The sequence below is a fragment of the Schistocerca americana genome, chromosome 2, assembly GCF_021461395.2.
Source record: "Schistocerca americana isolate TAMUIC-IGC-003095 chromosome 2, iqSchAmer2.1, whole genome shotgun sequence".
Lineage (NCBI taxonomy): Eukaryota > Metazoa > Arthropoda > Insecta > Orthoptera > Acrididae > Schistocerca > Schistocerca americana.
This window is the reverse complement of record NC_060120.1, coordinates 39,926,685-39,947,937: the sequence shown is the minus strand read 5'-3', so window position 1 is coordinate 39,947,937 and position 21,253 is coordinate 39,926,685. Positions and strand designations below refer to the sequence as shown.

The window sequence follows — 21,253 nt, the reverse complement described above, 5'->3', positions numbered from 1 at the left end:
CAGGGTGCCCTGGAAGTCTCGTGTACGCTGGCGGGATGGGGGCGGCGCGAATTCCTGCGGTCGGCGGCCTTCCTGGGCTATTGGTACCTTCATGTAGAGCTGCCGCTGGGCTCGCACTGCCTGCTGCTGAGAAAGTGATTGCTTTTGCTGATATGACTTGCAATAACGACTGCGCGAAACGCCGCTATCTCGTTAGGGGTGCTACGGCAGACACCCTCTCGAGCACCCCGAAGACTTCTTGCGCCCTCGGCTGTGATGGGTTCCAGGCTGACAAAGGAACTGTCGTGTGTGCATTCGCGGACGAGAGAAAGTCTGAGGCAAGTTCGAGTGAACAAGGATGGACTCCTCAGGTCCGTCGTTTCCGTAGTGTAGCGGTTATCACGTCTGCTTCACACGCAGAAGGTCCCCGGTTCGATCCCGGGCGGGAACAGTATTTTCCTGCCTATGTCGTATTGTCCTCCAATGAGCCACGTCGTGTGTGGATCTGCTGCATGTCCCTTCGTTTGCAAGTACCACATTTATTGAATTTTTTAGTTACGATGGCAACATCACTATAAGTCGTCTGTGAAGTAAGGTGCACACAAGCAGTTTCCGTGGTGTAGCGGTTATCACGTCTGCCTAACACGCAGAAGGTCCCCGGTTCGATCCCGGGCGGAAACACTTTTTCATCACTTTAAGCAAGACGTACTAACATGCATCTGCTACCATCTGTACCCGAAACCTTCGTAATCGCCTTCACGCGTCGGACCCGAGTGTCAATTGCTCACATCGAATAAGAAATTCATTTGATATTGACGGCGAGCTTTTTGCGCTGACTCAGCCACTGACGTGCGATCACTTTGCACAAAACGCTAGGGCTCGTCCGGGATTTGAACCCGGGACCTCCTGCACCCTAAGCAGGAATCATACCCCTAGACCAACGAGCCCTGTGACACGGCGAATGCCAATTGTTCCAGTCCCTCGATGTCGTCCAGGGTGCCCTGGAAGTCTCGTGTACGCTGGCGGGATGGGGGCGGCGCGAATTCCTGCGGTCGGCGGCCTTCCTGGGCTATTGGTACCTTCATGTAGAGCTGCCGCTGGGCTCGCACTGCCTGCTGCTGAGAAAGTGATTGCTTTTGCTGATATGACTTGCAATAACGACTGCGCGAAACGCCGCTATCTCGTTAGGGGTGCTACGGCAGACACCCTCTCGAGCACCCCGAAGACTTCTTGAGCCCTCGTCTGTGATGGGTTCCAGGCTGACAAAGGAACTGTCGTGTGTGCATTCGCGGACGAGAGAAAGTCTGAGGCAAGTTCGAGTGAACAAGGATGGACTCCTCAGGTCCGTCGTTTCCGTAGTGTAGCGGTTATCACGTCTGCTTCACACGCAGAAGGTCCCCGGTTCGATCCCGGGCGGGAACAGTATTTTCCTGCCTATGTCGTATTGTCCTCCAATGAGCCACGTCGTGTGTGGATCTGCTGCATGTCCCTTCGTTTGCAAGTACCACATTTATTGAATTTTTTAGTTACGATGGCAACATCACTATAAGTCGTCTGTGAAGTAAGGTGCACACAAGCAGTTTCCGTGGTGTAGCGGTTATCACGTCTGCCTAACACGCAGAAGGTCCCCGGTTCGATCCCGGGCGGAAACACTTTTTCATCACTTTAAGCAAGACGTACTAACATGCATCTGCTACCATCTGTACCCGAAACCTTCGTAATCGCCTTCACGCGTCGGACCCGAGTGTCAATTGCTCACATCGAATAAGAAATTCATTTGATATTGACGGCGAGCTTTTTGCGCTGACTCAGCCACTGACGTGCGATCACTTTGCACAAAACGCTAGGGCTCGTCCGGGATTTGAACCCGGGACCTCCTGCACCCTAAGCAGGAATCATACCCCTAGACCAACGAGCCCTGTGACACGGCGAATGCCAATTATTCCAGTCCCTCGATGTCGTCCAGGGTGCCCTGGAAGTCTCGTGTACGCTGGCGGGATGGGGGCGGCGCGAATTCCTGCGGTCGGCGGCCTTCCTGGGCTATTGGTACCTTCATGTAGAGCTGCCGCTGGGCTCGCACTGCCTGCTGCTGAGAAAGTGATTGCTTTTGCTGATATGACTTGCAATAACGACTGCGCGAAACGCCGCTATCTCGTTAGGGGTGCTACGGCAGACACCCTCTCGAGCACCCCGAAGACTTCTTGAGCCCTCGGCTGTGATGGGTTCCAGGCTGACAAAGGAACTGTCGTGTGTGCATTCGCGGACGAGAGAAAGTCTGAGGCAAGTTCGAGTGAACAAGGATGGACTCCTCAGGTCCGTCGTTTCCGTAGTGTAGCGGTTATCACGTCTGCTTCACACGCAGAAGGTCCCCGGTTCGATCCCGGGCGGGAACAGTATTTTCCTGCCTATGTCGTATTGTCCTCCAATGAGCCACGTCGTGTGTGGATCTGCTGCATGTCCCTTCGTTTGCAAGTACCACATTTATTGAATTTTTTAGTTACGGGCGGGAACAGTATTTTCCTGCCTATGTCGTATTGTCCTCCAATGAGCCACGTCGTGTGTGGATCTGCTGCATGTCCCTTCGTTTGCAAGTACCACATTTATTGAATTTTTTAGTTACGATGGCAACATCACTATAAGTCGTCTGTGAAGTAAGGTGAACACAAGCAGTTTCCGTGGTGTAGCGGTTATCACGTCTGCCTAACACGCAGAAGGTCCCCGTTTCGATCCCGGGCGGAAACACTTTTTCATCACTTTAAGCAAGACGTACTAACATGCATCTGCTACCATCTGTACCCGAAACCTTCGTAATCGCCTTCACGCGTCGGACCCGAGTGTCAATTGCTCACATCGAATAAGAAATTCATTTGATATTGACGGCGAGCTTTTTGCGCTGACTCAGCCACTGACGTGCGATCACTTTGCACAAAACGCTAGGGCTCGTCCGGGATTTGAACCCGGGACCTCCTGCACCCTAAGCAGGAATCATACCCCTAGACCAACGAGCCCTGTGACACGGCGAATGCCAATTATTCCAGTCCCTCGATGTCGTCCAGGGTGCCCTGGAAGTCTCGTGTACGCTGGCGGGATGGGGGCGGCGCGAATTCCTGCGGTCGGCGGCCTTCCTGGGCTATTGGTACCTTCATGTAGAGCTGCCGCTGGGCTCGCACTGCCTGCTGCTGAGAAAGTGATTGCTTTTGCTGATATGACTTGCAATAACGACTGCGCGAAACGCCGCTATCTCGTTAGGGGTGCTACGGCAGACACCCTCTCGAGCACCCCGAAGACTTCTTGAGCCCTCGTCTGTGATGGGTTCCAGGCTGACAAAGGAACTGTCGTGTGTGCATTCGCGGACGAGAGAAAGTCTGAGGCAAGTTCGAGTGAACAAGGATGGACTCCTCAGGTCCGTCGTTTCCGTAGTGTAGCGGTTATCACGTCTGCTTCACACGCAGAAGGTCCCCGGTTCGATCCCGGGCGGGAACAGTATTTTCCTGCCTATGTCGTATTGTCCTCCAATGAGCCACGTCGTGTGTGGATCTGCTGCATGTCCCTTCGTTTGCAAGTACCACATTTATTGAATTTTTTAGTTACGATGGCAACATCACTATAAGTCGTCTGTGAAGTAAGGTGCACACAAGCAGTTTCCGTGGTGTAGCGGTTATCACGTCTGCCTAACACGCAGAAGGTCCCCGTTTCGATCACGGGCGGAAACACTTTTTCATCACTTTAAGCAAGACGTACTAACATGCATCTGCTACCATCTGTACCCGAAACCTTCGTAATCGCCTTCACGCGTCGGACCCGAGTGTCAATTGCTCACATCGAATAAGAAATTCATTTGATATTGACGGCGAGCTTTTTGCGCTGACTCAGCCACTGACGTGCGATCACTTTGCACAAAACGCTAGGGCTCGTCCGGGATTTGAACCCGGGACCTCCTGCACCCTAAGCAGGAATCATACCCCTAGACCAACGAGCCCTGTGACACGGCGAATGCCAATTATTCCAGTCCCTCGATGTCGTCCAGGGTGCCCTGGAAGTCTCGTGTACGCTGGCGGGATGGGGGCGGCGCGAATTCCTGCGGTCGGCGGCCTTCCTGGGCTATTGGTACCTTCATGTAGAGCTGCCGCTGGGCTCGCACTGCCTGCTGCTGAGAAAGTGATTGCTTTTGCTGATATGACTTGCAATAACGACTGCGCGAAACGCCGCTATCTCGTTAGGGGTGCTACGGCAGACACCCTCTCGAGCACCCCGAAGACTTCTTGAGCCCTCGGCTGTGATGGGTTCCAGGCTGACAAAGGAACTGTCGTGTGTGCATTCGCGGACGAGAGAAAGTCTGAGGCAAGTTCGAGTGAACAAGGATGGACTCCTCAGGTCCGTAGTTTCCGTAGTGTAGCGGTTATCACGTCTGCTTCACACGCAGAAGGTCCCCGGTTCGATCCCGGGCGGGAACAGTATTTTCCTGCCTATGTCGTATTGTCCTCCAATGAGCCACGTCGTGTGTGGATCTGCTGCATGTCCCTTCGTTTGCAAGTACCACATTTATTGAATTTTTTAGTTACGATGGCAACATCACTATAAGTCGTCTGTGAAGTAAGGTGCACACAAGCAGTTTCCGTGGTGTAGCGGTTATCACGTCTGCCTAACACGCAGAAGGTCCCCGTTTCGATCCCGGGCGGAAACACTTTTTCATCACTTTAAGCAAGACGTACTAACATGCATCTGCTACCATCTGTACCCGAAACCTTCGTAATCGCCTTCACGCGTCGGACCCGAGTGTCAATTGCTCACATCGAATAAGAAATTCATTTGATATTGACGGCGAGCTTTTTGCGCTGACTCAGCCACTGACGTGCGATCACTTTGCACAAAACGCTAGGGCTCGTCCGGGATTTGAACCCGGGACCTCCTGCACCCTAAGCAGGAATCATACCCCTAGACCAACGAGCCCTGTGACACGGCGAATGCCAATTATTCCAGTCCCTCGATGTCGTCCAGGGTGCCCTGGAAGTCTCGTGTACGCTGGCGGGATGGGGGCGGCGCGAATTCCTGCGGTCGGCGGCCTTCCTGGGCTATTGGTACCTTCATGTAGAGCTGCCGCTGGGCTCGCACTGCCTGCTGCTGAGAAAGTGATTGCTTTTGCTGATATGACTTGCAATAACGACTGCGCGAAACGCCGCTATCTCGTTAGGGGTGCTACGGCAGACACCCTCTCGAGCACCCCGAAGACTTCTTGAGCCCTCGGCTGTGATGGGTTCCAGGCTGACAAAGGAACTGTCGTGTGTGCATTCGCGGACGAGAGAAAGTCTGAGGCAAGTTCGAGTGAACAAGGATGGACTCCTCAGGTCCGTCGTTTCCGTAGTGTAGCGGTTATCACGTCTGCTTCACACGCAGAAGGTCCCCGGTTCGATCCCGGGCGGGAACAGTATTTTCCTGCCTATGTCGTATTGTCCTCCAATGAGCCACGTCGTGTGTGGATCTGCTGCATGTCCCTTCGTTTGCAAGTACCACATTTATTGAATTTTTTAGTTACGATGGCAACATCACTATAAGTCGTCTGTGAAGTAAGGTGCACACAAGCAGTTTCCGTGGTGTAGCGGTTATCACGTCTGCCTAACACGCAGAAGGTCCCCGTTTCGATCCCGGGCGGAAACACTTTTTCATCACTTTAAGCAAGACGTACTAACATGCATCTGCTACCATCTGTACCCGAAACCTTCGTAATCGCCTTCACGCGTCGGACCCGAGTGTCAATTGCTCACATCGAATAAGAAATTCATTTGATATTGACGGCGAGCTTTTTGCGCTGACTCAGCCACTGACGTGCGATCACTTTGCACAAAACGCTAGGGCTCGTCCGGGATTTGAACCCGGGACCTCCTGCACCCTAAGCAGGAATCATACCCCTAGACCAACGAGCCCTGTGACACGGCGAATGCCAATTATTCCAGTCCCTCGATGTCGTCCAGGGTGCCCTGGAAGTCTCGTGTACGCTGGCGGGATGGGGGCGGCGCGAATTCCTGCGGTCGGCGGCCTTCCTGGGCTATTGGTACCTTCATGTAGAGCTGCCGCTGGGCTCGCACTGCCTGCTGCTGAGAAAGTGATTGCTTTTGCTGATATGACTTGCAATAACGACTGCGCGAAACGCCGCTATCTCGTTAGGGGTGCTACGGCAGACACCCTCTCGAGCACGCCGAAGACTTCTTGCGCCCTCGGCTGTGATGGGTTCCAGGCTGACAAAGGAACTGTCGTGTGTGCATTCGCGGACGAGAGAAAGTCTGAGGCAAGTTCGAGTGAACAAGGATGGACTCCTCAGGTCCGTCGTTTCCGTAGTGTAGCGGTTATCACGTCTGCTTCACACGCAGAAGGTCCCCGGTTCGATCCCGGGCGGGAACAGTATTTTCCTGCCTATGTCGTATTGTCCTCCAATGAGCCACGTCGTGTGTGGTTCTGCTGCATGTCCCTTCGGTTGCAAGTACCACATTTATTGAATTTTTTAGTTACGATGGCAACATCACTATAAGTCGTCTCTGAAGAAAGGTGCACACAAGCAGTTTCCGTGGTGTAGCGGTTATCACGTCTGCCTAACACGCAGAAGGTCCCCGGTTCGATCCCGGGCGGAAACACTTTTTCATCACTTTAAGCAAGACGTACTAACATGCATCTGCTACCATCTGTACCCGAAACCTTCGTAATCGCCTTCACGCGTCGGACCCGAGTGTCAATTGCTCACATCGAATAAGAAATTCATTTGATATTGACGGCGAGCTTTTTGCGCTGACTCAGCCACTGACGTGCGATCACTTTGCACAAAACGCTAGGGCTCGTCCGGGATTTGAACCCGGGACCTCCTGCACCCTAAGCAGGAATCATACCCCTAGACCAACGAGCCCTGTGACACGGCGAATGCCAATTATTCCAGTCCCTCGATGTCGTCCAGGGTGCCCTGGAAGTCTCGTGTACGCTGGCGGGATGGGGGCGGCGCGAATTCCTGCGGTCGGCGGCCTTCCTGGGCTATTGGTACCTTCATGTAGAGCTGCCGCTGGGCTCGCACTGCCTGCTGCTGAGAAAGTGATTGCTTTTGCTGATATGACTTGCAATAACGACTGCGCGAAACGCCGCTATCTCGTTAGGGGTGCTACGGCAGACACCCTCTCGAGCACCCCGAAGACTTCTTGCGCCCTCGGCTGTGATGGGTTCCAGGCTGACAAAGGAACTGTCGTGTGTGCATTCGCGGACGAGAGAAAGTCTGAGGCAAGTTCGAGTGAACAAGGATGGACTCCTCAGGTCCGTCGTTTCCGTAGTGTAGCGGTTATCACGTCTGCTTCACACGCAGAAGGTCCCCGGTTCGATCCCGGGCGGGAACAGTATTTTCCTGCCTATGTCGTATTGTCCTCCAATGAGCCACGTCGTGTGTGGTTCTGCTGCATGTCCCTTCGGTTGCAAGTACCACATTTATTGAATTTTTTAGTTACGATGGCAACATCACTATAAGTCGTCTGTGAAGAAAGGTGCACACAAGCAGTTTCCGTGGTGTAGCGGTTATCACGTCTGCCTAACACGCAGAAGGTCCCCGGTTCGATCCCGGGCGGAAACACTTTTTCATCACTTTAAGCAAGACGTACTAACATGCATCTGCTACCATCTGTACCCGAAACCTTCGTAATCGCCTTCACGCGTCGGACCCGAGTGTCAATTGCTCACATCGAATAAGAAATTCATTTGATATTGACGGCGAGCTTTTTGCGCTGACTCAGCCACTGACGTGCGATCACTTTGCACAAAACGCTAGGGCTCGTCCGGGATTTGAACCCGGGACCTCCTGCACCCTAAGCAGGAATCATACCCCTAGACCAACGAGCCCTGTGACACGGCGAATGCCAATTATTCCAGTCCCTCGATGTCGTCCAGGGTGCCCTGGAAGTCTCGTGTACGCTGGCGGGATGGGGGCGGCGCGAATTCCTGCGGTCGGCGGCCTTCCTGGGCTATTGGTACCTTCATGTAGAGCTGCCGCTGGGCTCGCACTGCCTGCTGCTGAGAAAGTGATTGCTTTTGCTGATATGACTTGCAATAACGACTGCGCGAAACGCCGCTATCTCGTTAGGGGTGCTACGGCAGACACCCTCTCGAGCACCCCGAAGACTTCTTGCGCCCTCGGCTGTGATGGGTTCCAGGCTGACAAAGGAACTGTCGTGTGTGCATTCGCGGACGAGAGAAAGTCTGAGGCAAGTTCGAGTGAACAAGGATGGACTCCTCAGGTCCGTCGTTTCCGTAGTGTAGCGGTTATCACGTCTGCTTCACACGCAGAAGGTCCCCGGTTCGATCCCGGGCGGGAACAGTATTTTCCTGCCTATGTCGTATTGTCCTCCAATGAGCCACGTCGTGTGTGGTTCTGCTGCATGTCCCTTCGGTTGCAAGTACCACATTTATTGAATTTTTTAGTTACGATGGCAACATCACTATAAGTCGTCTGTGAAGAAAGGTGCACACAAGCAGTTTCCGTGGTGTAGCGGTTATCACGTCTGCCTAACACGCAGAAGGTCCCCGGTTCGATCCCGGGCGGAAACACTTTTTCATCACTTTAAGCAAGACGTACTAACATGCATCTGCTACCATCTGTACCCGAAACCTTCGTAATCGCCTTCACGCGTCGGACCCGAGTGTCAATTGCTCACATCGAATAAGAAATTCATTTGATATTGACGGCGAGCTTTTTGCGCTGACTCAGCCACTGACGTGCGATCACTTTGCACAAAACGCTAGGGCTCGTCCGGGATTTGAACCCGGGACCTCCTGCACCCTAAGCAGGAATCATACCCCTAGACCAACGAGCCCTGTGACACGGCGAATGCCAATTATTCCAGTCCCTCGATGTCGTCCAGGGTGCCCTGGAAGTCTCGTGTACGCTGGCGGGATGGGGGCGGCGCGAATTCCTGCGGTCGGCGGCCTTCCTGGGCTATTGGTACCTTCATGTAGAGCTGCCGCTGGGCTCGCACTGCCTGCTGCTGAGAAAGTGATTGCTTTTGCTGATATGACTTGCAATAACGACTGCGCGAAACGCCGCTATCTCGTTAGGGGTGCTACGGCAGACACCCTCTCGAGCACCCCGAAGACTTCTTGCGCCCTCGGCTGTGATGGGTTCCAGGCTGACAAAGGAACTGTCGTGTGTGCATTCGCGGACGAGAGAAAGTCTGAGGCAAGTTCGAGTGAACAAGGATGGACTCCTCAGGTCCGTCGTTTCCGTAGTGTAGCGGTTATCACGTCTGCTTCACACGCAGAAGGTCCCCGGTTCGATCCCGGGCGGGAACAGTATTTTCCTGCCTATGTCGTATTGTCCTCCAATGAGCCACGTCGTGTGTGGATCTGCTGCATGTCCCTTCGTTTGCAAGTACCACATTTATTGAATTTTTTAGTTACGATGGCAACATCACTATAAGTCGTCTGTGAAGTAAGGTGCACACAAGCAGTTTCCGTGGTGTAGCGGTTATCACGTCTGCCTAACACGCAGAAGGTCCCCGGTTCGATCCCGGGCGGAAACACTTTTTCATCACTTTAAGCAAGACGTACTAACATGCATCTGCTACCATCTGTACCCGAAACCTTCGTAATCGCCTTCACGCGTCGGACCCGAGTGTCAATTGCTCACATCGAATAAGAAATTCATTTGATATTGACGGCGAGCTTTTTGCGCTGACTCAGCCACTGACGTGCGATCACTTTGCACAAAACGCTAGGGCTCGTCCGGGATTTGAACCCGGGACCTCCTGCACCCTAAGCAGGAATCATACCCCTAGACCAACGAGCCCTGTGACACGGCGAATGCCAATTATTCCAGTCCCTCGATGTCGTCCAGGGTGCCCTGGAAGTCTCGTGTACGCTGGCGGGATGGGGGCGGCGCGAATTCCTGCGGTCGGCGGCCTTCCTGGGCTACTGGTACCTTCATGTAGAGCTGCCGCTGGGCTCGCACTGCCTGCTGCTGAGAAAGTGATTGCTTTTGCTGATATGACTTGCAATAACGACTGCGCGAAACGCCGCTATCTCGTTAGGGGTGCTACGGCAGACACCCTCTCGAGCACCCCGAAGACTTCTTGCGCCCTCGGCTGTGATGGGTTCCAGGCTGACAAAGGAACTGTCGTGTGTGCATTCGCGGACGAGAGAAAGTCTGAGGCAAGTTCGAGTGAACAAGGATGGACTCCTCAGGTCCGTCGTTTCCGTAGTGTAGCGGTTATCACGTCTGCTTCACACGCAGAAGGTCCCCGGTTCGATCCCGGGCGGGAACAGTATTTTCCTGCCTATGTCGTATTGTCCTCCAATGAGCCACGTCGTGTGTGGTTCTGCTGCATGTCCCTTCGGTTGCAAGTACCACATTTATTGAATTTTTTAGTTACGATGGCAACATCACTATAAGTCGTCTGTGAAGAAAGGTGCACACAAGCAGTTTCCGTGGTGTAGCGGTTATCACGTCTGCCTAACACGCAGAAGGTCCCCGGTTCGATCCCGGGCGGAAACACTTTTTCATCACTTTAAGCAAGACGTACTAACATGCATCTGCTACCATCTGTACCCGAAACCTTCGTAATCGCCTTCACGCGTCGGACCCGAGTGTCAATTGCTCACATCGAATAAGAAATTCATTTGATATTGACGGCGAGCTTTTTGCGCTGACTCAGCCACTGACGTGCGATCACTTTGCACAAAACGCTAGGGCTCGTCCGGGATTTGAACCCGGGACCTCCTGCACCCTAAGCAGGAATCATACCCCTAGACCAACGAGCCCTGTGACACGGCGAATGCCAATTATTCCAGTCCCTCGATGTCGTCCAGGGTGCCCTGGAAGTCTCGTGTACGCTGGCGGGATGGGGGCGGCGCGAATTCCTGCGGTCGGCGGCCTTCCTGGGCTATTGGTACCTTCATGTAGAGCTGCCGCTGGGCTCGCACTGCCTGCTGCTGAGAAAGTGATTGCTTTTGCTGATATGACTTGCAATAACGACTGCGCGAAACGCCGCTATCTCGTTAGGGGTGCTACGGCAGACACCCTCTCGAGCACCCCGAAGACTTCTTGCGCCCTCGGCTGTGATGGGTTCCAGGCTGACAAAGGAACTGTCGTGTGTGCATTCGCGGACGAGAGAAAGTCTGAGGCAAGTTCGAGTGAACAAGGATGGACTCCTCAGGTCCGTCGTTTCCGTAGTGTAGCGGTTATCACGTCTGCTTCACACGCAGAAGGTCCCCGGTTCGATCCCGGGCGGGAACAGTATTTTCCTGCCTATGTCGTATTGTCCTCCAATGAGCCACGTCGTGTGTGGATCTGCTGCATGTCCCTTCGTTTGCAAGTACCACATTTATTGAATTTTTTAGTTACGATGGCAACATCACTATAAGTCGTCTGTGAAGTAAGGTGCACACAAGCAGTTTCCGTGGTGTAGCGGTTATCACGTCTGCCTAACACGCAGAAGGTCCCCGTTTCGATCCCGGGCGGAAACACTTTTTCATCACTTTAAGCAAGACGTACTAACATGCATCTGCTACCATCTGTACCCGAAACCTTCGTAATCGCCTTCACGCGTCGGACCCGAGTGTCAATTGCTCACATCGAATAAGAAATTCATTTGATATTGACGGCGAGCTTTTTGCGCTGACTCAGCCACTGACGTGCGATCACTTTGCACAAAACGCTAGGGCTCGTCCGGGATTTGAACCCGGGACCTCCTGCACCCTAAGCAGGAATCATACCCCTAGACCAACGAGCCCTGTGACACGGCGAATGCCAATTATTCCAGTCCCTCGATGTCGTCCAGGGTGCCCTGGAAGTCTCGTGTACGCTGGCGGGATGGGGGCGGCGCGAATTCCTGCGGTCGGCGGCCTTCCTGGGCTATTGGTACCTTCATGTAGAGCTGCCGCTGGGCTCGCACTGCCTGCTGCTGAGAAAGTGATTGCTTTTGCTGATATGACTTGCAATAACGACTGCGCGAAACGCCGCTATCTCGTTAGGGGTGCTACGGCAGACACCCTCTCGAGCACCCCGAAGACTTCTTGAGCCCTCGGCTGTGATGGGTTCCAGGCTGACAAAGGAACTGTCGTGTGTGCATTCGCGGACGAGAGAAAGTCTGAGGCAAGTTCGAGTGAACAAGGATGGACTCCTCAGGTCCGTCGTTTCCGTAGTGTAGCGGTTATCACGTCTGCTTCACACGCAGAAGGTCCCCGGTTCGATCCCGGGCGGGAACAGTATTTTCCTGCCTATGTCGTATTGTCCTCCAATGAGCCACGTCGTGTGTGGATCTGCTGCATGTCCCTTCGTTTGCAAGTACCACATTTATTGAATTTTTTAGTTACGATGGCAACATCACTATAAGTCGTCTGTGAAGTAAGGTGCACACAAGCAGTTTCCGTGGTGTAGCGGTTATCACGTCTGCCTAACACGCAGAAGGTCCCCGTTTCGATCCCGGGCGGAAACACTTTTTCATCACTTTAAGCAAGACGTACTAACATGCATCTGCTACCATCTGTACCCGAAACCTTCGTAATCGCCTTCACGCGTCGGACCCGAGTGTCAATTGCTCACATCGAATAAGAAATTCATTTGATATTGACGGCGAGCTTTTTGCGCTGACTCAGCCACTGACGTGCGATCACTTTGCACAAAACGCTAGGGCTCGTCCGGGATTTGAACCCGGGACCTCCTGCACCCTAAGCAGGAATCATACCCCTAGACCAACGAGCCCTGTGACACGGCGAATGCCAATTATTCCAGTCCCTCGATGTCGTCCAGGGTGCCCTGGAAGTCTCGTGTACGCTGGCGGGATGGGGGCGGCGCGAATTCCTGCGGTCGGCGGCCTTCCTGGGCTATTGGTACCTTCATGTAGAGCTGCCGCTGGGCTCGCACTGCCTGCTGCTGAGAAAGTGATTGCTTTTGCTGATATGACTTGCAATAACGACTGCGCGAAACGCCGCTATCTCGTTAGGGGTGCTACGGCAGACACCCTCTCGAGCACCCCGAAGACTTCTTGAGCCCTCGGCTGTGATGGGTTCCAGGCTGACAAAGGAACTGTCGTGTGTGCATTCGCGGACGAGAGAAAGTCTGAGGCAAGTTCGAGTGAACAAGGATGGACTCCTCAGGTCCGTCGTTTCCGTAGTGTAGCGGTTATCACGTCTGCTTCACACGCAGAAGGTCCCCGGTTCGATCCCGGGCGGGAACAGTATTTTCCTGCCTATGTCGTATTGTCCTCCAATGAGCCACGTCGTGTGTGGATCTGCTGCATGTCCCTTCGTTTGCAAGTACCACATTTATTGAATTTTTTAGTTACGATGGCAACATCACTATAAGTCGTCTGTGAAGTAAGGTGCACACAAGCAGTTTCCGTGGTGTAGCGGTTATCACGTCTGCCTAACACGCAGAAGGTCCCCGTTTCGATCCCGGGCGGAAACACTTTTTCATCACTTTAAGCAAGACGTACTAACATGCATCTGCTAGCATCTGTACCCGAAACCTTCGTAATCGCCTTCACGCGTCGGACCCGAGTGTCAATTGCTCACATCGAATAAGAAATTCATTTGATATTGACGGCGAGCTTTTTGCGCTGACTCAGCCACTGACGTGCGATCAGTTTGCACAAAACGCTAGGGCTCGTCCGGGATTTGAACCCGGGACCTCCTGCACCCTAAGCAGGAATCATACCCCTAGACCAACGAGCCCTGTGACACGGCGAATGCCAATTATTCCAGTCCCTCGATGTCGTCCAGGGTGCCCTGGAAGTCTCGTGTACGCTGGCGGGATGGGGGCGGCGCGAATTCCTGCGGTCGGCGGCCTTCCTGGGCTATTGGTACCTTCATGTAGAGCTGCCGCTGGGCTCGCACTGCCTGCTGCTGAGAAAGTGATTGCTTTTGCTGATATGACTTGCAATAACGACTGCGCGAAACGCCGCTATCTCGTTAGGGGTGCTACGGCAGACACCCTCTCGAGCACCCCGAAGACTTCTTGAGCCCTCGGCTGTGATGGGTTCCAGGCTGACAAAGGAACTGTCGTGTGTGCATTCGCGGACGAGAGAAAGTCTGAGGCAAGTTCGAGTGAACAAGGATGGACTCCTCAGGTCCGTCGTTTCCGTAGTGTAGCGGTTATCACGTCTGCTTCACACGCAGAAGGTCCCCGGTTCGATCCCGGGCGGGAACAGTATTTTCCTGCCTATGTCGTATTGTCCTCCAATGAGCCACGTCGTGTGTGGATCTGCTGCATGTCCCTTCGTTTGCAAGTACCACATTTATTGAATTTTTTAGTTACGATGGCAACATCACTATAAGTCGTCTGTGAAGTAAGGTGCACACGAGCAGTTTCCGTGGTGTAGCGGTTATCACGTCTGCCTAACACGCAGAAGGTCCCCGGTTCGATCCCGGGCGGAAACACTTTTTCATCACTTTAAGCAAGACGTACTAACATGCATCTGCTACCATCTGTACCCGAAACCTTCGTAATCGCCTTCACGCGTCGGACCCGAGTGTCAATTGCTCACATCGAATAAGAAATTCATTTGATATTGACGGCGAGCTTTTTGCGCTGACTCAGCCACTGACGTGCGATCACTTTGCACAAAACGCTAGGGCTCGTCCGGGATTTGAACCCGGGACCTCCTGCACCCTAAGCAGGAATCATACCCCTAGACCAACGAGCCCTGTGACACGGCGAATGCCAATTATTCCAGTCCCTCGATGTCGTCCAGGGTGCCCTGGAAGTCTCGTGTACGCTGGCGGGATGGGGGCGGCGCGAATTCCTGCGGTCGGCGGCCTTCCTGGGCTATTGGTACCTTCATGTAGAGCTGCCGCTGGGCTCGCACTGCCTGCTGCTGAGAAAGTGATTGCTTTTGCTGATATGACTTGCAATAACGACTGCGCGAAACGCCGCTATCTCGTTAGGGGTGCTACGGCAGACACCCTCTCGAGCACCCCGAAGACTTCTTGAGCCCTCGGCTGTGATGGGTTCCAGGCTGACAAAGGAACTGTCGTGTGTGCATTCGCGGACGAGAGAAAGTCTGAGGCAAGTTCGAGTGAACAAGGATGGACTCCTCAGGTCCGTCGTTTCCGTAGTGTAGCGGTTATCACGTCTGCTTCACACGCAGAAGGTCCCCGGTTCGATCCCGGGCGGGAACAGTATTTTCCTGCCTATGTCGTATTGTCCTCCAATGAGCCACGTCGTGTGTGGATCTGCTGCATGTCCCTTCGTTTGCAAGTACCACATTTATTGAATTTTTTAGTTACGATGGCAACATCACTATAAGTCGTCTGTGAAGTAAGGTGCACACAAGCAGTTTCCGTGGTGTAGCGGTTATCACGTCTGCCTAACACGCAGAAGGTCCCCGTTTCGATCCCGGGCGGAAACACTTTTTCATCACTTTAAGCAAGACGTACTAACATGCATCTGCTACCATCTGTACCCGAAACCTTCGTAATCGCCTTCACGCGTCGGACCCGAGTGTCAATTGCTCACATCGAATAAGAAATTCATTTGATATTGACGGCGAGCTTTTTGCGCTGACTCAGCCACTGACGTGCGATCACTTTGCACAAAACGCTAGGGCTCGTCCGGGATTTGAACCCGGGACCTCCTGCACCCTAAGCAGGAATCATACCCCTAGACCAACGAGCCCTGTGACACGGCGAATGCCAATTATTCCAGTCCCTCGATGTCGTCCAGGGTGCCCTGGAAGTCTCGTGTACGCTGGCGGGATGGGGGCGGCGCGAATTCCTGCGGTCGGCGGCCTTCCTGGGCTATTGGTACCTTCATGTAGAGCTGCCGCTGGGCTCGCACTGCCTGCTGCTGAGAAAGTGATTGCTTTTGCTGATATGACTTGCAATAACGACTGCGCGAAACGCCGCTATCTCGTTAGGGGTGCTACGGCAGACACCCTCTCGAGCACCCCGAAGACTTCTACAGCCCTCGGCTGTGATGGGTTCCAGGCTGACAAAGGAACTGTCGTGTGTGCATTCGCGGACGAGAGAAAGTCTGAGGCAAGTTCGAGTGAACAAGGATGGACTCCTCAGGTCCGTCGTTTCCGTAGTGTAGCGGTTATCACGTCTGCTTCACACGCAGAAGGTCCCCGGTTCGATCCCGGGCGGGAACAGTATTTTCCTGCCTATGTCGTATTGTCCTCCAATGAGCCACGTCGTGTGTGGATCTGCTGCATGTCCCTTCGTTTGCAAGTACCACATTTATTGAATTTTTTAGTTACGATGGCAACATCACTATAAGTCGTCTGTGAAGTAAGGTGCACACAAGCAGTTTCCGTGGTGTAGCGGTTATCACGTCTGCCTAACACGCAGAAGGTCCCCGTTTCGATCCCGGGCGGAAACACTTTTTCATCACTTTAAGCAAGACGTACTAACATGCATCTGCTACCATCTGTACCCGAAACCTTCGTAATCGCCTTCACGCGTCGGACCCGAGTGTCAATTGCTCACATCGAATAAGAAATTCATTTGATATTGACGGCGAGCTTTTTGCGCTGACTCAGCCACTGACGTGCGATCACTTTGCACAAAACGCTAGGGCTCGTCCGGGATTTGAACCCGGGACCTCCTGCACCCTAAGCAGGAATCATACCCCTAGACCAACGAGCCCTGTGACACGGCGAATGCCAATTATTCCAGTCCCTCGATGTCGTCCAGGGTGCCCTGGAAGTCTCGTGTACGCTGGCGGGATGGGGGCGGCGCGAATTCCTGCGGTCGGCGGCCTTCCTGGGCTATTGGTACCTTCATGTAGAGCTGCCGCTGGGCTCGCACTGCCTGCTGCTGAGAAAGTGATTGCTTTTGCTGATATGACTTGCAATAACGACTGCGCGAAACGCCGCTATCTCGTTAGGGGTGCTACGGCAGACACCCTCTCGAGCACCCCGAAGACTTCTTGAGCCCTCGGCTGTGATGGGTTCCAGGCTGACAAAGGAACTGTCGTGTGTGCATTCGCGGACGAGAGAAAGTCTGAGGCAAGTTCGAGTGAACAAGGATGGACTCCTCAGGTCCGTCGTTTCCGTAGTGTAGCGGTTATCACGTCTGCTTCACACGCAGAAGGTCCCCGGTTCGATCCCGGGCGGGAACAGTATTTTCCTGCCTATGTCGTATTGTCCTCCAATGAGCCACGTCGTGTGTGGATCTGCTGCATGTCCCTTCGTTTGCAAGTACCACATTTATTGAATTTTTTAGTTACGATGGCAACATCACTATAAGTCGTCTGTGAAGTAAGGTGCACACAAGCAGTTTCCGTGGTGTAGCGGTTATCACGTCTGCCTAACACGCAGAAGGTCCCCGTTTCGATCCCGGGCGGAAACACTTTTTCATCACTTTAAGCAAGACGTACTAACATGCATCTGCTACCATCTGTACCCGAAACCTTCGTAATCGCCTTCACGCGTCGGACCCGAGTGTCAATTGCTCACATCGAATAAGAAATTCATTTGATATTGACGGCGAGCTTTTTGCGCTGACTCAGCCACTGACGTGCGATCAGTTTGCACAAAACGCTAGGGCTCGTCCGGGATTTGAACCCGGGACCTCCTGCACCCTAAGCAGGAATCATACCCCTAGACCAACGAGCCCTGTGACACGGCGAATGCCAATTATTCCAGTCCCTCGATGTCGTCCAGGGTGCCCTGGAAGTCTCGTGTACGCTGGCGGGATGGGGGCGGCGCGAATTCCTGCGGTCGGCGGCCTTCCTGGGCTATTGGTACCTTCATGTAGAGCTGCCGCTGGGCTCGCACTGCCTGCTGCTGAGAAAGTGATTGCTTTTGCTGATATGACTTGCAATAACGACTGCGCGAGACGCCGCTATCTCGTTAGGGGTGCTACGGCAGACACCCTCTCGAGCACCCCGAAGACTTCTTGAGCCCTCGGCTGTGATGGGTTCCAGGCTGACAAAGGAACTGTCGTGTGTGCATTCGCGGACGAGAGAAAGTCTGAGGCAAGTTCGAGTGAACAAGGATGGACTCCTCAGGTCCGTCGTTTCCGTAGTGTAGCGGTTATCACGTCTGCTTCACACGCAGAAGGTCCCCGGTTCGATCCCGGGCGGGAACAGTATTTTCCTGCCTATGTCGTATTGTCCTCCAATGAGCCACGTCGTGTGTGGATCTGCTGCATGTCCCTTCGTTTGCAAGTACCACATTTATTGAATTTTTTAGTTACGATGGCAACATCACTATAAGTCGTCTGTGAAGTAAGGTGCACACAAGCAGTTTCCGTGGTGTAGCGGTTATCACGTCTGCCTAACACGCAGAAGGTCCCCGGTTCGATCCCGGGCGGAAACACTTTTTCATCACTTTAAGCAAGACGTACTAACATGCATCTGCTACCATCTGTACCCGAAACCTTCGTAATCGCCTTCACGCGTCGGACCCGAGTGTCAATTGCTCACATCGAATAAGAAATTCATTTGATATTGACGGCGAGCTTTTTGCGCTGACTCAGCCACTGACGTGCGATCACTTTGCACAAAACGCTAGGGCTCGTCCGGGATTTGAACCCGGGACCTCCTGCACCCTAAGCAGGAATCATACCCCTAGACCAACGAGCCCTGTGACACGGCGAATGCCAATTATTCCAGTCCCTCGATGTCGTCCAGGGTGCCCTGGAAGTCTCGTGTACGCTGGCGGGATGGGGGCGGCGCGAATTCCTGCGGTCGGCGGCCTTCCTGGGCTATTGGTACCTTCATGTAGAGCTGCCGCTGGGCTCGCACTGCCTGCTGCTGAGAAAGTGATTGCTTTTGCTGATATGACTTGCAATAACGACTGCGCGAAACGCCGCTATCTCGTTAGGGGTGCTACGGCAGACACCCTCTCGAGCACCCCGAAGACTTCTTGAGCCCTCGGCTGTGATGGGTTCCAGGCTGACAAAGGAACTGTCGTGTGTGCATTCGCGGACGAGAGAAAGTCTGAGGCAAGTTCGAGTGAACAAGGATGGACTCCTCAGGTCCGTCGTTTCCGTAGTGTAGCGGTTATCACGTCTGCTTCACACGCAGAAGGTCCCCGGTTCGATCCCGGGCGGGAACAGTATTTTCCTGCCTATGTCGTATTGTCCTCCAATGAGCCACGTCGTGTGTGGATCTGCTGCATGTCCCTTCGTTTGCAAGTACCACATTTATTGAATTTTTTAGTTACGATGGCAACATCACTATAAGTCGTCTGTGAAGTAAGGTGCACACAAGCAGTTTCCGTGGTGTAGCGGTTATCACGTCTGCCTAACACGCAGAAGGTCCCCGTTTCGATCCCGGGCGGAAACACTTTTTCATCACTTTAAGCAAGACGTACTAACATGCATCTGCTACCATCTGTACCCGAAACCTTCGTAATCGCCTTCACGCGTCGGACCCGAGTGTCAATTGCTCACATCGAATAAGAAATTCATTTGATATTGACGGCGAGCTTTTTGCGCTGACTCAGCCACTGACGTGCGATCAGTTTGCACAAAACGCTAGGGCTCGTCCGGGATTTGAACCCGGGACCTCCTGCACCCTAAGCAGGAATCATACCCCTAGACCAACGAGCCCTGTGACACGGCGAATGCCAATTATTCCAGTCCCTCGATGTCGTCCAGGGTGCCCTGGAAGTCTCGTGTACGCTGGCGGGATGGGGGCGGCGCGAATTCCTGCGGTCGGCGGCCTTCCTGGGCTATTGGTACCTTCATGTAGAGCTGCCGCTGGGCTCGCACTGCCTGCTGCTGAGAAAGTGATTGCTTTTGCTGATATGACTTGCAATAACGACTGCGCGAAACGCCGCTATCTCGTTAGGGGTGCTACGGCAGACACCCTCTCGAGCACCCCGAAGACTTCTACAGCCCTCGGCTGTGATGGGTTCCAGGCTGACAAAGGAACTGTCGTGTGTGCATTCGCGGACGAGAGAAAGTCTGAGGCAAGTTCGAGTGAACAAGGATGGACTCCTCAGGTCCGTCGTTTCCGTAGTGTAGCGGTTATCACGTCTGCTTCACACGCAGAAGGTCCCCGGTTCGATCCCGGGCGGGAACAGTATTTTCCTGCCTATGTCGTATTGTCCTCCAATGAGCCACGTCGTGTGTGGATCTGCTGCATGTCCCTTCGTTTGCAAGTACCACATTTATTGAATTTTTTAGTTACGATGGCAACATCACTATAAGTCGTCTGTGAAGTAAGGTGCACACGAGCAGTTTCCGTGGTGTAGCGGTTATCACGTCTGCCTAACACGCAGAAGGTCCCCGTTTCGATCCCGGGCGGAAACACTTTTTCATCACTTTAAGCAAGACGTACTAACATGCATCTGCTACCATCTGTACCCGAAACCTTCGTAATCGCCTTCACGCGTCGGACCCGAGTGTCAATTGCTCACATCGAATAAGAAATTCATTTGATATTGACGGCGAGCTTTTTGCGCTGACTCAGCCACTGACGTGCGATCACTTTGCACAAAACGCTAGGGCTCGTCCGGGATTTGAACCCGGGACCTCCTGCACCCTAAGCAGGAATCATACCCCTAGACCAACGAGCCCTGTGACACGGCGAATGCCAATTATTCCAGTCCCTCGATGTCGTCCAGGGTGCCCTGGAAGTCTCGTGTACGCTGGCGGGATGGGGGCGGCGCGAATTCCTGCGGTCGGCGGCCTTCCTGGGCTATTGGTACCTTCATGTAGAGCTGCCGCTGGGCTCGCACTGCCTGCTGCTGAGAAAGTGATTGCTTTTGCTGATATGACTTGCAATAACGACTGCGCGAAACGCCGCTATCTCGTTAGGGGTGCTACGGCAGACACCCTCTCGAGCACCCCGAAGACTTCTTGAGCCCTCGGCTGTGATGGGTTCCAGGCTGACAAAGGAACTGTCGTGTGTGCATTCGCGGACGAGAGAAAGTCTGAGGCAAGTTCGAGTGAACAAGGATGGACTCCTCAGGTCCGTCGTTTCCGTAGTGTAGCGGTTATCACGTCTGCTTCACACGCAGAAGGTCCCCGGTTCGATCCCGGGCGGGAACAGTATTTTCCTGCCTATGTCGTATTGTCCTCCAATGAGCCACGTCGTGTGTGGATCTGCTGCATGTCCCTTCGTTTGCAAGTACCACATTTATTGAATTTTTTAGTTACGATGGCAACATCACTATAAGTCGTCTGTGAAGTAAGGTGCACACAAGCAGTTTCCGTGGTGTAGCGGTTATCACGTCTGCCTAACACGCAGAAGGTCCCCGTTTCGATCCCGGGCGGAAACACTTTTTCATCACTTTAAGCAAGACGTACTAACATGCATCTGCTACCATCTGTACCCGAAACCTTCGTAATCGCCTTCACGCGT

At 53.5% G+C, this 21,253-nt stretch overlaps 65 non-coding genes across 65 annotated transcripts; 44 read left to right on the top strand and 21 right to left on the bottom strand.

Moving 5' to 3' along the window:
- Window positions 1–357: 357 nt before the first annotated feature.
- Window positions 358–430, top strand: Trnav-cac. The gene has a single exon. It is a non-coding gene; the product is annotated as a tRNA-Val (tRNA).
- A 157-nt stretch (window positions 431–587) lies between these two features.
- Trnav-aac lies at window positions 588–660 on the top strand. The gene has a single exon. It is a non-coding gene; the product is annotated as a tRNA-Val (tRNA).
- Window positions 661–854: 194 nt separating this feature from the next.
- Window positions 855–926, bottom strand: Trnap-agg. Its single transcript has one exon. It is a non-coding gene; the product is annotated as a tRNA-Pro (tRNA).
- Window positions 927–1,328: 402 nt separating this feature from the next.
- On the top strand, window positions 1,329–1,401 carry Trnav-cac. The gene has a single exon. It is a non-coding gene; the product is annotated as a tRNA-Val (tRNA).
- Window positions 1,402–1,558: 157 nt separating this feature from the next.
- On the top strand, window positions 1,559–1,631 carry Trnav-aac. The gene has a single exon. It is a non-coding gene; the product is annotated as a tRNA-Val (tRNA).
- A 194-nt stretch (window positions 1,632–1,825) lies between these two features.
- Trnap-agg lies at window positions 1,826–1,897 on the bottom strand. The gene has a single exon. It is a non-coding gene; the product is annotated as a tRNA-Pro (tRNA).
- Window positions 1,898–2,299: 402 nt separating this feature from the next.
- Window positions 2,300–2,372, top strand: Trnav-cac. The gene has a single exon. It is a non-coding gene; the product is annotated as a tRNA-Val (tRNA).
- Window positions 2,373–2,648: 276 nt separating this feature from the next.
- On the top strand, window positions 2,649–2,721 carry Trnav-aac. Its single transcript has one exon. It is a non-coding gene; the product is annotated as a tRNA-Val (tRNA).
- Window positions 2,722–2,915: 194 nt separating this feature from the next.
- Window positions 2,916–2,987, bottom strand: Trnap-agg. The gene has a single exon. It is a non-coding gene; the product is annotated as a tRNA-Pro (tRNA).
- Window positions 2,988–3,389: 402 nt separating this feature from the next.
- Trnav-cac lies at window positions 3,390–3,462 on the top strand. The gene has a single exon. It is a non-coding gene; the product is annotated as a tRNA-Val (tRNA).
- Window positions 3,463–3,619: 157 nt separating this feature from the next.
- Trnav-aac lies at window positions 3,620–3,692 on the top strand. Its single transcript has one exon. It is a non-coding gene; the product is annotated as a tRNA-Val (tRNA).
- Window positions 3,693–3,886: 194 nt separating this feature from the next.
- Window positions 3,887–3,958, bottom strand: Trnap-agg. The gene has a single exon. It is a non-coding gene; the product is annotated as a tRNA-Pro (tRNA).
- Window positions 3,959–4,360: 402 nt separating this feature from the next.
- Trnav-cac lies at window positions 4,361–4,433 on the top strand. The gene has a single exon. It is a non-coding gene; the product is annotated as a tRNA-Val (tRNA).
- A 157-nt stretch (window positions 4,434–4,590) lies between these two features.
- Window positions 4,591–4,663, top strand: Trnav-aac. The gene has a single exon. It is a non-coding gene; the product is annotated as a tRNA-Val (tRNA).
- A 194-nt stretch (window positions 4,664–4,857) lies between these two features.
- Trnap-agg lies at window positions 4,858–4,929 on the bottom strand. The gene has a single exon. It is a non-coding gene; the product is annotated as a tRNA-Pro (tRNA).
- Window positions 4,930–5,331: 402 nt separating this feature from the next.
- Window positions 5,332–5,404, top strand: Trnav-cac. The gene has a single exon. It is a non-coding gene; the product is annotated as a tRNA-Val (tRNA).
- A 157-nt stretch (window positions 5,405–5,561) lies between these two features.
- On the top strand, window positions 5,562–5,634 carry Trnav-aac. Its single transcript has one exon. It is a non-coding gene; the product is annotated as a tRNA-Val (tRNA).
- Window positions 5,635–5,828: 194 nt separating this feature from the next.
- Window positions 5,829–5,900, bottom strand: Trnap-agg. The gene has a single exon. It is a non-coding gene; the product is annotated as a tRNA-Pro (tRNA).
- Window positions 5,901–6,302: 402 nt separating this feature from the next.
- On the top strand, window positions 6,303–6,375 carry Trnav-cac. The gene has a single exon. It is a non-coding gene; the product is annotated as a tRNA-Val (tRNA).
- A 157-nt stretch (window positions 6,376–6,532) lies between these two features.
- On the top strand, window positions 6,533–6,605 carry Trnav-aac. The gene has a single exon. It is a non-coding gene; the product is annotated as a tRNA-Val (tRNA).
- A 194-nt stretch (window positions 6,606–6,799) lies between these two features.
- Trnap-agg lies at window positions 6,800–6,871 on the bottom strand. Its single transcript has one exon. It is a non-coding gene; the product is annotated as a tRNA-Pro (tRNA).
- Window positions 6,872–7,273: 402 nt separating this feature from the next.
- Trnav-cac lies at window positions 7,274–7,346 on the top strand. The gene has a single exon. It is a non-coding gene; the product is annotated as a tRNA-Val (tRNA).
- A 157-nt stretch (window positions 7,347–7,503) lies between these two features.
- On the top strand, window positions 7,504–7,576 carry Trnav-aac. The gene has a single exon. It is a non-coding gene; the product is annotated as a tRNA-Val (tRNA).
- A 194-nt stretch (window positions 7,577–7,770) lies between these two features.
- Trnap-agg lies at window positions 7,771–7,842 on the bottom strand. The gene has a single exon. It is a non-coding gene; the product is annotated as a tRNA-Pro (tRNA).
- A 402-nt stretch (window positions 7,843–8,244) lies between these two features.
- Trnav-cac lies at window positions 8,245–8,317 on the top strand. The gene has a single exon. It is a non-coding gene; the product is annotated as a tRNA-Val (tRNA).
- A 157-nt stretch (window positions 8,318–8,474) lies between these two features.
- Trnav-aac lies at window positions 8,475–8,547 on the top strand. Its single transcript has one exon. It is a non-coding gene; the product is annotated as a tRNA-Val (tRNA).
- A 194-nt stretch (window positions 8,548–8,741) lies between these two features.
- On the bottom strand, window positions 8,742–8,813 carry Trnap-agg. The gene has a single exon. It is a non-coding gene; the product is annotated as a tRNA-Pro (tRNA).
- Window positions 8,814–9,215: 402 nt separating this feature from the next.
- Trnav-cac lies at window positions 9,216–9,288 on the top strand. The gene has a single exon. It is a non-coding gene; the product is annotated as a tRNA-Val (tRNA).
- Window positions 9,289–9,445: 157 nt separating this feature from the next.
- Window positions 9,446–9,518, top strand: Trnav-aac. The gene has a single exon. It is a non-coding gene; the product is annotated as a tRNA-Val (tRNA).
- Window positions 9,519–9,712: 194 nt separating this feature from the next.
- On the bottom strand, window positions 9,713–9,784 carry Trnap-agg. Its single transcript has one exon. It is a non-coding gene; the product is annotated as a tRNA-Pro (tRNA).
- A 402-nt stretch (window positions 9,785–10,186) lies between these two features.
- Window positions 10,187–10,259, top strand: Trnav-cac. Its single transcript has one exon. It is a non-coding gene; the product is annotated as a tRNA-Val (tRNA).
- Window positions 10,260–10,416: 157 nt separating this feature from the next.
- Trnav-aac lies at window positions 10,417–10,489 on the top strand. The gene has a single exon. It is a non-coding gene; the product is annotated as a tRNA-Val (tRNA).
- Window positions 10,490–10,683: 194 nt separating this feature from the next.
- Trnap-agg lies at window positions 10,684–10,755 on the bottom strand. Its single transcript has one exon. It is a non-coding gene; the product is annotated as a tRNA-Pro (tRNA).
- Window positions 10,756–11,157: 402 nt separating this feature from the next.
- On the top strand, window positions 11,158–11,230 carry Trnav-cac. Its single transcript has one exon. It is a non-coding gene; the product is annotated as a tRNA-Val (tRNA).
- A 157-nt stretch (window positions 11,231–11,387) lies between these two features.
- Window positions 11,388–11,460, top strand: Trnav-aac. The gene has a single exon. It is a non-coding gene; the product is annotated as a tRNA-Val (tRNA).
- A 194-nt stretch (window positions 11,461–11,654) lies between these two features.
- Window positions 11,655–11,726, bottom strand: Trnap-agg. Its single transcript has one exon. It is a non-coding gene; the product is annotated as a tRNA-Pro (tRNA).
- A 402-nt stretch (window positions 11,727–12,128) lies between these two features.
- Trnav-cac lies at window positions 12,129–12,201 on the top strand. The gene has a single exon. It is a non-coding gene; the product is annotated as a tRNA-Val (tRNA).
- Window positions 12,202–12,358: 157 nt separating this feature from the next.
- Trnav-aac lies at window positions 12,359–12,431 on the top strand. The gene has a single exon. It is a non-coding gene; the product is annotated as a tRNA-Val (tRNA).
- Window positions 12,432–12,625: 194 nt separating this feature from the next.
- Trnap-agg lies at window positions 12,626–12,697 on the bottom strand. The gene has a single exon. It is a non-coding gene; the product is annotated as a tRNA-Pro (tRNA).
- Window positions 12,698–13,099: 402 nt separating this feature from the next.
- Window positions 13,100–13,172, top strand: Trnav-cac. Its single transcript has one exon. It is a non-coding gene; the product is annotated as a tRNA-Val (tRNA).
- A 157-nt stretch (window positions 13,173–13,329) lies between these two features.
- Trnav-aac lies at window positions 13,330–13,402 on the top strand. The gene has a single exon. It is a non-coding gene; the product is annotated as a tRNA-Val (tRNA).
- A 194-nt stretch (window positions 13,403–13,596) lies between these two features.
- Window positions 13,597–13,668, bottom strand: Trnap-agg. Its single transcript has one exon. It is a non-coding gene; the product is annotated as a tRNA-Pro (tRNA).
- Window positions 13,669–14,070: 402 nt separating this feature from the next.
- Trnav-cac lies at window positions 14,071–14,143 on the top strand. Its single transcript has one exon. It is a non-coding gene; the product is annotated as a tRNA-Val (tRNA).
- A 157-nt stretch (window positions 14,144–14,300) lies between these two features.
- Trnav-aac lies at window positions 14,301–14,373 on the top strand. Its single transcript has one exon. It is a non-coding gene; the product is annotated as a tRNA-Val (tRNA).
- A 194-nt stretch (window positions 14,374–14,567) lies between these two features.
- On the bottom strand, window positions 14,568–14,639 carry Trnap-agg. Its single transcript has one exon. It is a non-coding gene; the product is annotated as a tRNA-Pro (tRNA).
- A 402-nt stretch (window positions 14,640–15,041) lies between these two features.
- Trnav-cac lies at window positions 15,042–15,114 on the top strand. Its single transcript has one exon. It is a non-coding gene; the product is annotated as a tRNA-Val (tRNA).
- A 157-nt stretch (window positions 15,115–15,271) lies between these two features.
- On the top strand, window positions 15,272–15,344 carry Trnav-aac. The gene has a single exon. It is a non-coding gene; the product is annotated as a tRNA-Val (tRNA).
- A 194-nt stretch (window positions 15,345–15,538) lies between these two features.
- Window positions 15,539–15,610, bottom strand: Trnap-agg. The gene has a single exon. It is a non-coding gene; the product is annotated as a tRNA-Pro (tRNA).
- Window positions 15,611–16,012: 402 nt separating this feature from the next.
- Trnav-cac lies at window positions 16,013–16,085 on the top strand. Its single transcript has one exon. It is a non-coding gene; the product is annotated as a tRNA-Val (tRNA).
- A 157-nt stretch (window positions 16,086–16,242) lies between these two features.
- On the top strand, window positions 16,243–16,315 carry Trnav-aac. The gene has a single exon. It is a non-coding gene; the product is annotated as a tRNA-Val (tRNA).
- A 194-nt stretch (window positions 16,316–16,509) lies between these two features.
- Trnap-agg lies at window positions 16,510–16,581 on the bottom strand. The gene has a single exon. It is a non-coding gene; the product is annotated as a tRNA-Pro (tRNA).
- Window positions 16,582–16,983: 402 nt separating this feature from the next.
- Window positions 16,984–17,056, top strand: Trnav-cac. Its single transcript has one exon. It is a non-coding gene; the product is annotated as a tRNA-Val (tRNA).
- Window positions 17,057–17,213: 157 nt separating this feature from the next.
- On the top strand, window positions 17,214–17,286 carry Trnav-aac. Its single transcript has one exon. It is a non-coding gene; the product is annotated as a tRNA-Val (tRNA).
- Window positions 17,287–17,480: 194 nt separating this feature from the next.
- On the bottom strand, window positions 17,481–17,552 carry Trnap-agg. The gene has a single exon. It is a non-coding gene; the product is annotated as a tRNA-Pro (tRNA).
- Window positions 17,553–17,954: 402 nt separating this feature from the next.
- Window positions 17,955–18,027, top strand: Trnav-cac. Its single transcript has one exon. It is a non-coding gene; the product is annotated as a tRNA-Val (tRNA).
- Window positions 18,028–18,184: 157 nt separating this feature from the next.
- Window positions 18,185–18,257, top strand: Trnav-aac. The gene has a single exon. It is a non-coding gene; the product is annotated as a tRNA-Val (tRNA).
- Window positions 18,258–18,451: 194 nt separating this feature from the next.
- On the bottom strand, window positions 18,452–18,523 carry Trnap-agg. The gene has a single exon. It is a non-coding gene; the product is annotated as a tRNA-Pro (tRNA).
- A 402-nt stretch (window positions 18,524–18,925) lies between these two features.
- Trnav-cac lies at window positions 18,926–18,998 on the top strand. Its single transcript has one exon. It is a non-coding gene; the product is annotated as a tRNA-Val (tRNA).
- A 157-nt stretch (window positions 18,999–19,155) lies between these two features.
- Trnav-aac lies at window positions 19,156–19,228 on the top strand. Its single transcript has one exon. It is a non-coding gene; the product is annotated as a tRNA-Val (tRNA).
- Window positions 19,229–19,422: 194 nt separating this feature from the next.
- On the bottom strand, window positions 19,423–19,494 carry Trnap-agg. Its single transcript has one exon. It is a non-coding gene; the product is annotated as a tRNA-Pro (tRNA).
- A 402-nt stretch (window positions 19,495–19,896) lies between these two features.
- Trnav-cac lies at window positions 19,897–19,969 on the top strand. Its single transcript has one exon. It is a non-coding gene; the product is annotated as a tRNA-Val (tRNA).
- Window positions 19,970–20,126: 157 nt separating this feature from the next.
- Trnav-aac lies at window positions 20,127–20,199 on the top strand. The gene has a single exon. It is a non-coding gene; the product is annotated as a tRNA-Val (tRNA).
- Window positions 20,200–20,393: 194 nt separating this feature from the next.
- Window positions 20,394–20,465, bottom strand: Trnap-agg. The gene has a single exon. It is a non-coding gene; the product is annotated as a tRNA-Pro (tRNA).
- A 402-nt stretch (window positions 20,466–20,867) lies between these two features.
- Trnav-cac lies at window positions 20,868–20,940 on the top strand. Its single transcript has one exon. It is a non-coding gene; the product is annotated as a tRNA-Val (tRNA).
- Window positions 20,941–21,097: 157 nt separating this feature from the next.
- Window positions 21,098–21,170, top strand: Trnav-aac. Its single transcript has one exon. It is a non-coding gene; the product is annotated as a tRNA-Val (tRNA).
- The last annotated feature ends 83 nt before the right edge of the window (window positions 21,171–21,253 follow it).